Here is a 12,620-nt window from a genome sequence, read left to right as displayed (position 1 = left end):
AGGCCTATAGAATGGTGTGTAAAACAAATTCATAAGGAAAAATAATAAATCAGCTCTATTGCAGATTCCAAGGGATCTAGGGCTTAGGGCATTCCATTTGAACACATTGCAAGGGTTCTGCCAGTAGTGGGCACTTCACATCCGAGTGAACGAGACGGAGGAAAGTTAGCAAGGGAAGGGCATAAAAAAACTGGACTTAAATGCATCCTCTGTGTGGATACAGCTAGGAAACTGTGTTAGGGTACCAGAGAAGGAAAATCTTTGTATTCAGGCAATAGCTAAAGCAGTTAGTCTTTTTAATGTCTGTCTGCCTGCTATATATCTTAGCATCTGTTAATTACCCTTATTATTAACTGCCAGTTTTGGCACTCCATAATTATGTGTAAACAGAAGAACACCCACATAGAGATACATGTATTACCATTATCAACAACCAGCTTTTATTTTCCCATGCAATCACACTATGTACGTTCAATGATTTTGGTCTGACTACAATTATGCTGGGCAATTTCATATCTCTTTCTCTTTCTGGCTTTCTCACAGCAGCTAATGGAATTAGTGTAACTATGTGCATTAGGTGTATATTTGATTCTCTGCATGTATGTTATTTTCTGCTGCATCTAAAAAACATGCAAAATGTAGTTTGGTTGGACAAGCCTGCCAGCTAAATGATTAGTGTTTCCTGGCAAGATTACTGCTTTTCTTCAACACTACACAAAATATGTGCAGAATAAATTGGTAGTCAGCATTCACAGTTACAACCTATTATGATCAATACTATTTTCTTCTGACACGATTCTTTAATTGACGCACTCCAAGAGGTTTTTCACCAGCACTGTCTTGTAAATGCGACCGTTACTACATGATTTTCCTCCGCTATCCCTGTACGCACACATGCTTGTTTTTCTTTCATGTTGGTGCTTTGTCATTGACTATCATTTTTTTAATGTTGCGCTAATGATATTTTCTCTGTCCTAAAACAAAATGTGAGAAACCTTTTTTGCATTTTTACCAAGACATTATTTAATATGGTTAAGTCATTTTTGGAGCTGATTTCCGGTTGCACTGTACTGTTTATGGTGAAGCAGTCAAAACTTGACATACGCACACAGACACACAATTACTGCTCTATTCTTTGTCTCCATCCTCGTCCCTCCATTAGCCCCATTCCTCTGAAGTTCCTAATCCCTGTCATGTTTGGAGGGGTTTGCGTCCTCCTTTGCATCTTCATCTCTCTACCCTCAGTGCAGAAATGACAGACAACCATTCGGTTTAAGAACTTAAAGAGATAAGACTTATGGGAATAAGAGGGCTCTTTTGTGCCCAATGTGACTTTTCATAGAGCAGACTGAATCCTTTGGGTGCTGTGCTGACCAAAAACCTCAGACACATCATGCATGACAACTATCTTTATTCTCACTGAATCTCATCACTCCACCATTCATATCTTCACCTACATACACAAATAGAGGCTCTGTTCGCATTTGATTCAAACCACAGTACGTTTAAGATAGTTCTCTCAGTTTGGTGGACAGCTTTGTAGCTCTTGTCAAATCAGATAGTGGCCCGTCCACTGAGGGACCTCGAGTTATATCTGCGCAATGAGAAAATGACTTGCAATTTTTGGAGTCTGGCAGATGTGCAGCTACTTCTCCAGAGGTACACGGCCCAACCGCTGCGAGCAGCATTTGTTTATGGTGATAGCATTAGGCGGCCTGCCCTCCAAAACCTGGGTATTTTCAGACCGATCCCCTCTTGTGCGCTCTCTAAAGTTGGCACTCGCACTTGCTGTGGGCCTATTTAAAATACAGTTTTTCCCACATTGCCCTGGAAATTCTCCCCTGGTGGATCATTACTTCAGGATGCTTGTGCCCGGTGATGGCTCTTAACATCCTCCTTAACATTTGCAGTGCCTTGCATCTAATTAACACATAGCCTGCCTACAAACGATGAAATAATGACTATCGCTGCCTTCGCACTCGTTTCCTTTTGCCAAGAAATCGGGGAGCTTGTGTCATTTCCAAAGTCTTTGGGGTGTAGGGGGAAAAAAAAGTGTGGCGGTATGGCCATTAGCAACTACACATTGAACTATGCATCCCTAATTTATACTTATAGGGATAGTGCAGAAAGTGAGAGGCTATCATAGGGCCATCTGGGAATACTGTTTTAGCTGGCAGTGTTGCTCTATATAAATAGCAACAGACTGGGATAGCAAAATATCGGTAGCTACAGAACAGAGCAAAGTCGGCTTCCGCGAGTGTAAAGCCCTCGGCATTAGTTCTAGAGATCAAAGGCAGCTTCTTCACAATATTGTGAAAGCAAGATCCATTGCTAGAAAATGTTTCCACTGCTAAAATGTTTCCACGGTTCCCTCGGCATCTGCCTGATTTTTTGTTTATGAGGGAGCTTTAGAAGCTGCTGGACAAGATGTAAAGGTGTTGACAAGCCACCTCCATTTCTGAGAAAATTGCATCTTTTGCAGTTTTGGTGAACAATGCACAGGTCAATAGCTTGCTATGTTATATTGATTGTTTTCTCTTTGGAGTGGCGGGATGCGTTTTTACTGCAAGCGTGGGGAGATGCATTACAAACTATTTCTGTATGAAATGGCTCTGCGGTCACCAGCTGTTCACGGGTTCCTCTCTACATGCTACGATTAGGTGGGAATAGAGAATTTAGTTTTCTGAGTGAATAATGGCCATCTAACCTTGGCTTCATTGCTGAGACTGCAATTTAATGTGTAATTTTGTATGTTGTTTTTTTAATACAGAAGGGAATAAAACAAGCTGCCTGCAAATCCGAAGTCTATTAATTTTCTTATAGTTAAAGGATTAGTTCACCTCAAAATGAAAATTTCCTGATAATTTACTCACCCAAATGCCATCCAAGATGTTCATGTCTTTCTTTCTTCAGTGGAAAAGAGATTCAGTTTTTTGAGGAAAACATTTCAGGATTTTTCTCCACACAATGGACTTCAATTGCAACCAACATGTTGAAGTCCAAATCAATGCAGTTTCAAAGGGCTATGAAGTGCTTCAAACGGCTCTGAACAATTGTGGTTAAAAAGTATATAAATGTTTATTTTTATTTTTATTTTTAAATGACCGATCGTTTCGCTAGATAAGACTCTATTCCTCAGCTGGGAACGTGCAGAGCCATTTGAAGCACTTCATAGCCCTTTGAAACTGCATTGATTTGGACTTCAACATGTTGGTTGCAATTGAAGTCCATTGTGTGGAGAAAAATCCTGAAATGTTTTCCTCAAAAAAAAAAAAAAAATTCCACTGAAGAAAGAAAGACATGAACATCTTGGATGGCATTGGGGTGAGTAAATTATCAGGACATTTTCCTTTTGAGGTGAACTAATTCTTTAAGGCCTTTTTTTATTCTGTTTGATAAAATTACAGAAATGTGTATGAGAATATAACTTTAGATCTTTATTTCCATCCTGTTCATTTTCTTGCCATTTTGTAAATGATCAAGATTAAGTGTCTGAGCTTGATCAGATTCTATCTTTGAAAGTGCGGTATACCATTTTATAGGAATACTCAAATTACTACACAGGCATATGCATTTATTAAAAGTAACAGATAAGGTTATACTGTATGAAGGCCTGGTTTCACAGACAGGGCTAGGATTAGGCCTTAGTTCAATTAGGACATAAGTAGCTTTTATAAATGTGCCTTACTATTTAAAGGGACAATGTGTACTTTTTTATGTATTTTATTATTTAAAATCAATATTTTTATTCATAAATATGTCCTCAATGGTGTACAAATACCTCTGCCAATTATCTGACTTATCCTCGTAAACGAAGAATTTATTATCTTTATATACATGGGACGGGTAGGTCCACGGAGGCTTCCATGTAGTTCCGCCATCTTGAAAAACTATAATAGCAGAGAGGGACAAAAAGTACTAGGCCAACGCGTTTCCACAACGCGTTTTCATTCAGAGCCAGCGTGACGTAACTGAAAGCAGCAGAAACGGAGGAGCAGAGCAGTGAGAGGCGCTTGTCACTGCCCCGGCAAGTTTAAAAGGCTGCATTGCAAATCCTCGTCGCCAGAAAAGTCCAAAATAGATCGTAAAAGGAAACGTGACTGGAGATTACAAAAAACACAAGTTAATGTCGGGATAGCTTTTTCCAGGTGGATAGAGCTATTGCAGGAGAAAGATTTCAAAAGAGACGCTGAAGTCCTGCTTTCTTCTCGACAGGTAAGTCAATGTTACAGTCTTAACCCTCTGGGGTCGGCAATCACGCCGGCGTGATCTGCTCGCTTTTTTTCTTATCAGTGCAAAAGAGACTCAAAATACTCGGTTGATTTTGATCTTACATTTAAGTGTTATACATCATTAGTTCCTGTTAAGTTTCTATTTTTTTGTGGATACTCACAATAAAAACAAAGTGTTGTGCTTTTCACCAAATAAAGAAAAACAAACATGATGCGAGTTCTGCGTTCTCTCTGTCAGTGAAGTCCATTCTGAAACGCGTCCTAAGATTAACTGTAACTCCGCGATTACTTGTCACACAGGCACGAGAGATTTTTCATTATGAAGCTTGAATTCTCTTCTTTTAAATGAAGTGATTTATATAAAAAACAAATATTCTTAGTTTATGCAATCTGTATGAAAAGAGAGTGCTGTCAGTATTTTTTTTCCCAGCTCATTACACTTCATTACGCGTTAATCTGACACGCCCACGGAGGACGCGCGCTATTCAAACGCAAATGTCGAGGCAAGCCATGACAATGCCCACATCAGCCGTTCCACCGCGGCGGTAAAATGTGTGGTGTATTTGCTGCCTTTTACCGCTAAGAGGCGCTACAATCATAGACTCTGAAAAGTGTTCGTTTATTCCGGTTTATTCTCTCTAATGCGTAATCTGCTGCCGCAGATCTGCTGGCTGATTCAGAGCGATTGAAAGCTGGTAGCAGATGAATTCAACAAGTGAAATGTAGTTAAAATAATTCATAATCACAATACTGAAATTAGGCTACTGAAATGTAATTGAATAAATAATGAAAACATTTCAACATAAAACATTCCAATAAAAACATTTAGGCTACATCAATGAGGCTTTACAGCTTTAACAGCGTACAGAAGGTAGCTCAGTGATCAACGCAGCAACACGAGCTTCGAGGAGCTTCAAACGACCCGAGATCGAATCTCAATGTAGCATAGGCCTACATGTTGTTAACCGATGTTGTCCTACAGCGTCTATATTTTACCACCTTCATGCTTAAATAGGTAACTGTTTATAACTGTTTACTTATTTAAAGTCAAGAGTTTTGTTTGATTATCATTACAACATAAATTTGCTACATTCCTGTGGAACCGCAGCCGCTGCACAAACGACAAAAACTGATGAAGGAAGATTGTCAGCCGATTGCATCAGAAAATGAAAATGAAGAAGCTCGTCTTTAGTCTGCTAAATTATTGTGTAATGTAAAAGAACACTAAAATTACTTAAGTTTGAAACCAATTTCGGACATTTCAAGGTTTAAATAAAGTGTCGGGACAGTTTTTTTAATTTAAAACATGGGTTGCATCGGGTTTAGAGTTTATTTCTTTTGCGATGCAAAATAAGAAACACTAGGCTAATCTTATTCTTGCGACATTTTAAATTTGTATTGCCAAAGAAATTACAGCTAAATTAAACAATTAAAACCGTACAAAACGAAAATTGTCCAAAGAAACATAATTAAATTAAAAACATGCGTTTTTCTTTGCCTCTCTCGAGCTGGATCTCTTTTTAACAAGTTTATTTAGTCTCCCTCGCTGCGCGCGCCGGGTCTCTCTCGAAATTAAACATTTCAGGGTAAAAACACATCATACAGCTGATAATACTGTATATGTCGCTGCGTGTCAGCCATACAAATCACGAAAAAATTATTTAGCCTTTAATTGTTGCTTCAAAGACACAGCATGCCTTGTTGAATTCACCTTACAATAACTTCAATTGAAATTTTGTGTGAAAAAAAACTTAAAATAGGCTACAATAAATAAACTACAATATTTATAATTTAATAAGATATGGGGCCTACATTTGGACACAGATTTATCCTTACAATAATTTTGGCTATCCGACACTCTCCATATGAAAGAGGAACATTAACACCTTTGTCCAGCAAATGTCCCTCCAACCCCCCACAGGCTATCAGAGTCTGAGGCTGACTTAACACAAAGAGAAGTCGCAATTCACACTTAAATCGCTATTCTAGACAGTGTTGAAAGAATTAAATGATTTAAGTTACATGTAGCCTAGTGATATTTCTGTCATAAAAGTTTATTACTAAATATTTCATTATTTCAATAATTGATGAAATAAAACTGGTTTGGGGCAGCTTTTTCCAAGCAAAACTAAATATAATCTGAAAAAACGCTTGTTAATTTGTTGTCATGAACAAAATGTTCAACTCAATATTAAAGTCTACAGGGATCTTTGGATCCTTACAACCAGGCATTCAATTTGTGAATTAAGTTTTTATTTTATTTTGTATTATTCAAATAAATATCGAAACACGGTGCTTCGTGGTAATGCTGCTAAATTAAATAACATTTATAGAATAATTATGAACTTAAATGAAACAATATCGCAACATTTCGACAAATACATTATTTGATCTGTTTTTACATTTTAATTCAGGGCGATTTAGCCTACATTTAATTAGAGCGAGATTTTCACCCTTGTCTTGTCATTTTCTCATTGGGAAGCGCTTACATTACATGTTTGAGTAGATCCTCTGTACCTCTCGTTTTCATATGGATTAGCCTACATAATCAGATAACATTTATTAGCCTAAATATTTAGACATTTAAATTCTTTAGACATAGCCGATTTCTTATCGTGACTGAGCTGAAGTGGCTTTCGGTTCATTTTTGTGACGCGCAGTTCCCGGAGACAGAGAGGACAGATATACTGTTTTTGTCGTTAGCCTAATATGAATACAAGTTTACAGTTTTGAACGATGTAAGCTACTCTACTCTTATCTGTATGACCAAAAAATTACGGAGTCGCCTATTAAGTTATTTTAGCTGTAATAATGAGATAAATAAATTAATCTAAATGAACGCGCCGCCGCGTTTGTCGAACACTAACTCACCATGCCAGAATAAAACCGGACTTTAGAAAAATGCATAGGGCCACTCGGCGTGGTGTGCCAAAACACTTAATTATAAACTTCAATATTTCATTCAAAATAATCTCAAGACGCTTTGTGAAATTTTGAAAAGCCGTGCATGCATTCAGGCCACTGGAACTAATGAACAACTGAAACGCTGGTTTTGATTTTATTGTTTGTCGTTTAAACGTGCCTGTTGCATATCTCTATTTTATATATTTGATATTGGTGAAGTAGCCTATAGCATTGATTAGCTGTGGAGGGAGGGGTGTGGGGATTAAAATAATTCAGCAGAAGTAGGGATGTTTAGACCAGAAGGAAATCCCAGTCCCCCCTGGCAAATCACACTTTACTTAAAACCATGTTTTTAAAAACTCTAGGTTGTAGGGAACAGACCTCTCTGCCATGCGCGCGCACGGTTTGGAGCACAATATCTGTCTCGCATGCACGCTCGCTCTAGATAGATTACGGGATATTTTAACTAATTTGCGGTATAACTAGTCGATCACGAGTGGCTCAACAGGTAGATCTATAGATAAACTATATCTTTCAGGAATTTGACCGACCGGGTTGACACTTCAGCGTGAGAAATCGGGGGTGTGGCGTGAGAGCCTGGAATAAAAAAAAATATATATATATATAGCCTATATATATATATATAGGCTATATATAATTTATTTTTTTACAGAACTGCTTTTGAAATTACGATTGGTAGCCTATTATTATACAGATGCAAAGTCGTTCTGTTGGATACTATTTTGTTCCTTAGTGTAAAATGGAAATGCATGATAATTGTATTTTATAAATATAAGCAAAAAAAAAAAACTGTATGGTGTAACAGAGTTTTAGAGCTAGACAAATCTCTCTGCAATAATAAATATAAAATTTACAGCAGACCATGTTTGTGCGGGATTTAAACCTGTGTCATCTTGATGATGAACCGTAAGTTCTACCGCTCAGCTATGAATTTTCTTACTGAGAAATACCCAAACGTTTGGTTCTCACATGAGCGAGAAAACGTTTTGTCTTTAGCCTGTGAGTGTAGGCCTACTTTAGCCTTTTACAGTTTTAAAAGATTATATCTTATCTGTATGACCAACAATTTGTTGTAGGCTTATTTGGAAATTACCATAACTTGTAGTATTTCATCCTTAGGCTACTGTTAATAGACATTAGCCCCACTTACGTTTTGCTAAATGTCCCTTTGCGCCACCTGGCAGTCATTTCGCGTACGACTTTGAAATGCGACTGGTTTATTTTTACCGCGGTGGATGGCTAAAAATGGTATGTGGATGGCTAAAAGGTGTGACTAAAAATGTGCTTTTGGCTTTCATTTATATTTTGATTGTTTGTATATATATACATATATATATATATATATATATGTGTGTGTGTGTGTGTGTGTGTGTGTGTGTGTGTATATAAATATTTATTTATTTATATATATATTGTCCTTGCATTCTTTCTTGTGTGACACCCCTGAATGAAAGGCTCATTAGTATGCAGTCTGCTCAGGTGAGAACTGCCTAATTATTCATGAGGGGGTTGGGCCGTTCCGCCCATCCGCATATTGCCTTTGCAAACAAAAAAATGTTTTTCACAATTTAAAACAATCTATTGTTTTATGTGAATGATTAGGCAGAATGATTTTCAGATCAATTTGAAGCAAATACTCTAGGCGACAACATCCACTAGTCAAAAGTCTTGTGGACAGATATTTAGTATGTTATTTGTGGCTTTATATTAGAAACTTTATTTTTTAGTTTTTTCAATAACCACGCATAAACAATATTCTCTCAAAAATACAAACATGTACATACATGTTGCTCACATATTATGGTAGCCCTGTGTGTGCTATATAGAGTGCAATTTCACCTGTGCCATTAATATGTTTATAAGCAACTGAAAAAAGCACAAATGTCAGAGCATGCCAAAACATCTCAAGGACCCCGAAAACACCTCAGACCCCAGAGGGTTAATTACAAGCTTTTTTTCATTGTTTGGTTGTGTACTTTATTTTATAGACAGATGAACATTTATAGTTAAAAGTTGATGATATCTAACAATGCACGTACTTCAGAAAATATAACGAATAAAGAAGGCATAACTACTTATTACAATAGTTCATGTTTTTCACAGTCAGTAATTCATACTGTAACATTCGTTTTGTTCGTTGTGTCAAGTTGCTGTTTTTTTAAAATAACAAACCTGTTCACCCGAAGGAACACTCGACGAAGTGCTATTAGAAGACATCCTGTCATAGCTTTTTGTTACATAATGGCTACCGTAGATGCAACGCGCATTTGAAAAAGCGAGGCGCTGGAGAGCACAATTTGTTTGAATGCAAAATACATTTTCACCGCTAGATGGGAGAAATTCCTACACATTGTCCCTTTAAAAAAACTAATGTGCATCTTGAGACAAAACAATGGTACTGACATATTTTAAGATATGTCAGTGCAAGTTGTTTTCAGTTGAAATAGCTCAAACATGCATTTTAGTCTGGGACTAGGCTTAAGCCTTGTGTGTGAAACCTGGGGAAAATGTGTTCCATAGTATCATAAGGTTTCAGAGCAGGATGCAATTGATTATTTAATGGTGAAATTTACAGTTCCCCTTCAGGGACTACCGCTGCGTGTAATCGCAGTGGGAACGCCCTCAGCGTGACGCGTCTGAAGCATGAATGAAATCAGTCAATGGAGAGAATGAGCGTACGGCGAGTGACGTCATCGACCAGGAAGCTATAAATATCCCCTGAGTACACAATACGCCAGCTTTTAGTTACTTCAGCAGCTCTGTGTGTGTCTGAATCTGTCGATTGTGTTTGTCTGTTTTGTCAGGAGTTTTCACTATATATATTTTATATAAAAAAACCAATATGAGCGAGCAGTATAAGAAGTGTGTTGGGAAGTGCAGCAATGCCCAGTCGGCTCTCGAGGGAGTCGATTGTCAGCATTGCGAGTGTTTTCCCTTGAGAACTCTGCGCTCGCGGCGATCGCTCTTCGAGGAGAGTGATTTGCTGCGAGCTCCCCAAGGCTCGGGTCCCGCTTCTGTTGAGGCAGAGCGGCGGCGCTTGTCTTGGGGCTCGCAGATGGATCTCACTGGCGACGTTGAGACGGGCCTATCTCAGCTATCTCCGCCGAGATCTAGTGCCTCTCACCCGGCTCTGGAAGCACGCGCTGCGGCGGTTACTTCTGCCCGGGTGGAGGCACATGATGATGTTGAATTGAGATTTTCCAGTTCTGAGGAGCTGGATGTCGAAAGTTTTGCATCAGAGAAAACTAGTTTATCACATTATACTGCAAATGAAGAAGGTTTGATGGATGTGTTATCTCGGGCTGTTGAAAAGCTGAAAAAAAAAAAAAAACAGTATCGAGTGGCCAGCTGATAGACAGGTTTCTAGAATTAAAAGCAATCTAGATGATAGATTTCTGTCTGCACGACTTCAACCTTCTCGCCGGTGCTTACCGTTCTTCCCAGATCTTCATACTGAGGTGTCAAAGACCTGGGTTAGACCGGTTTCAAGCAGAATTTACACAAATCAGTCCAATGCTTATGGTAACATTGTTGGTGCTAAATCTGCTGGTTATGTGACGATACTGTAGGCGGAGGAGACGCTCGCGAGCTATCTCTCTCCTGCTTCATCGTCTTCACTTAAAGCACCGGCTCTTCCACCAAAAATAAATAAATAAATAAATATATATACCTCTGTGCTGGTGGGGAAGGCTTACTCGGTGGCTGGGCAGGCGGCTGCATGTTTGCATACGAAAAAAAATAAAAATAAAAATAAAAAGACTTTTATGCAGGCTTTTCAGGCCGATCAAAGGAAAATCTGAGGGGGTTCCCCGCCGAGAGAGACTTGCGTTCACCTCCCTTAAGGGTGCCCTGTCTCTCCCGGCGCCCTCAGGGGCCCGTCCTACTAACCCTGCCGAAACAGGGCGTAGAAGGGTCTGGCGAGTGCTTTCCCGAGGGACGCTCGCCGCCTCTAAGGAGGGTTCTAGTGTGTTCAGACCAGTCGTTCCCTGCTGGTGCGCCGTTACAGGGCACTGTGTCTGTCACGCAGAATGTTCAACCAGAGCAAAGTTTTTCGTCGAGTTCGTCTTCCAAAAGAGCACAGCAGAAGCGGAGTGTCAAGTCTCGTGCCCTCCTGCAGAGAAACTGGAGGGACGAGGCGGGCGCTCTCCGGCGTGGCCTTCTCGGGGCAGGACTGATCTGAGGACAGTCATTGTCGCCAGAAAGGCCGCGTCGAAAAAGTCCTGACGGGCTGAACGTCAGGACTCTGAGGGTGGTCCCCATCGGGAAAAACTTGAGTTCACCGCACAAAAACACGGTGCCCTGTCTTTCTCGATGCCCTCAGGGGTCTGTTCTACTAACCCTGCCTATACAGGGCGTAGAGAGACTCGGCGAGCGATTTCCCGAGGGACGCTCGCCCCCTCCAAGGAGGGTTGTGGAGTGTTCAGACCAGCTGTTTCCTGCCAGTATGTTACAGGGCGCTGTGTCTGTCACTCGGGATGTTCATCCAGAGGCCAGCCTCGAGAGGCTGGTTCCCTTAGTAGAGCTCCTGGCGGAATGGGTCCCCCACCCAGCAGGGAGTTAGGATACTACTTCATCGGGAAAAAGAAAAATCCTGACGTGCTAAACGTCAGGACTCTGAGGGTGGTCCCTATCGTGAAAGACCTGAGTTCACCGCACAAAAACACGGTGCCCTGTCTTTCTCGATGCCCTCAGGGGTCTGTTCTACTAACCCTGCCTATACAGGGCGTAGAGAGACTCTGCGAGCGATTTCCCGAGGGACGCTCGCCCCCTCCGAGGAGGGTTGTGGAGTGCCCAGGCCAGCTGTTCCCTGCCAGTACGTTACAGGGCGCTGTGTCTGTCACAGGGGATGTTCAAATCAGATCCGAGGACTGGTTTGTCATGATAGATCTAAAGGACGTTTACTTCCATGTATCTATCCTCCCTCAACACAGGAAGTTCCTGAGGTTCGCTTTCGGGGGCGAAGCGTACCAATATCGGGTTCTTCCGTTCGGCCTAGCACTGTCACCCCGAACATTCACGAAGTGTATGGATGCTGCTATAGCCCCGCTGAGGTTACAGGGCATCCGCTTTCTGTACTATTTAGACGATTGCTTGATTCTAGCTCAATCGGAACAACAGGCGGTTCGGCACCGAGATGTCGTTCTTGCTCATATCAAGTGACTGGGGCTGAGGCTCAACGCCAAAAAGAGTGTTCTTTCTCCATTACAGAGAACCACTTTTCTAGGTGTAGTGTGGGATTCAACGACGATGCAGGCACTATTGTCACCTGCTCGTATTGCTTTGATTCTCGCTGCAGTAGATCAGGTCAAGCTAGGCCAGTCATCCACTGTAAAACAGTTCCAGAGACTGTTAGGTTTCATGGCAGCTGCGTCCAACGTGATACCTCTTGGCCTCTTGCACATGAGACTGTTACAGTGGTGGCTCAGGACCAAGGGATTCTCCCCGAGGGGAAATCCGCTTCGC

General features: G+C 40.6%; 1 protein-coding gene and 1 long non-coding RNA gene across 3 annotated transcripts in view; one reads left to right on the top strand and one right to left on the bottom strand.

The window, feature by feature from the left end:
- Positions 1-12,620, top strand: part of thsd7ba (thrombospondin, type I, domain containing 7Ba) — a 281,426-nt gene that overhangs the window by 10,819 nt on the left and 257,987 nt on the right. The window lies entirely within an intron of this gene.
- On the bottom strand, positions 3,691-9,525 carry LOC130076608 (uncharacterized). Its single transcript, XR_008805671.1, has 2 exons — positions 9,105-9,525; positions 3,691-4,242 (listed from the first exon to the last, which is right to left on the bottom strand). It is a non-coding gene; the product is annotated as an uncharacterized LOC130076608 (long non-coding RNA).

The sequence above is a fragment of the Rhinichthys klamathensis genome, unplaced genomic scaffold (assembly GCF_029890125.1).
Source record: "Rhinichthys klamathensis goyatoka isolate OS25496 unplaced genomic scaffold, OSU_Roscu_1.1 h1tg000021l_1, whole genome shotgun sequence".
Classification (NCBI taxonomy): domain Eukaryota; kingdom Metazoa; phylum Chordata; class Actinopteri; order Cypriniformes; family Leuciscidae; genus Rhinichthys; species Rhinichthys klamathensis.
This window is presented reverse-complemented; position numbering and strand designations above follow the sequence as displayed.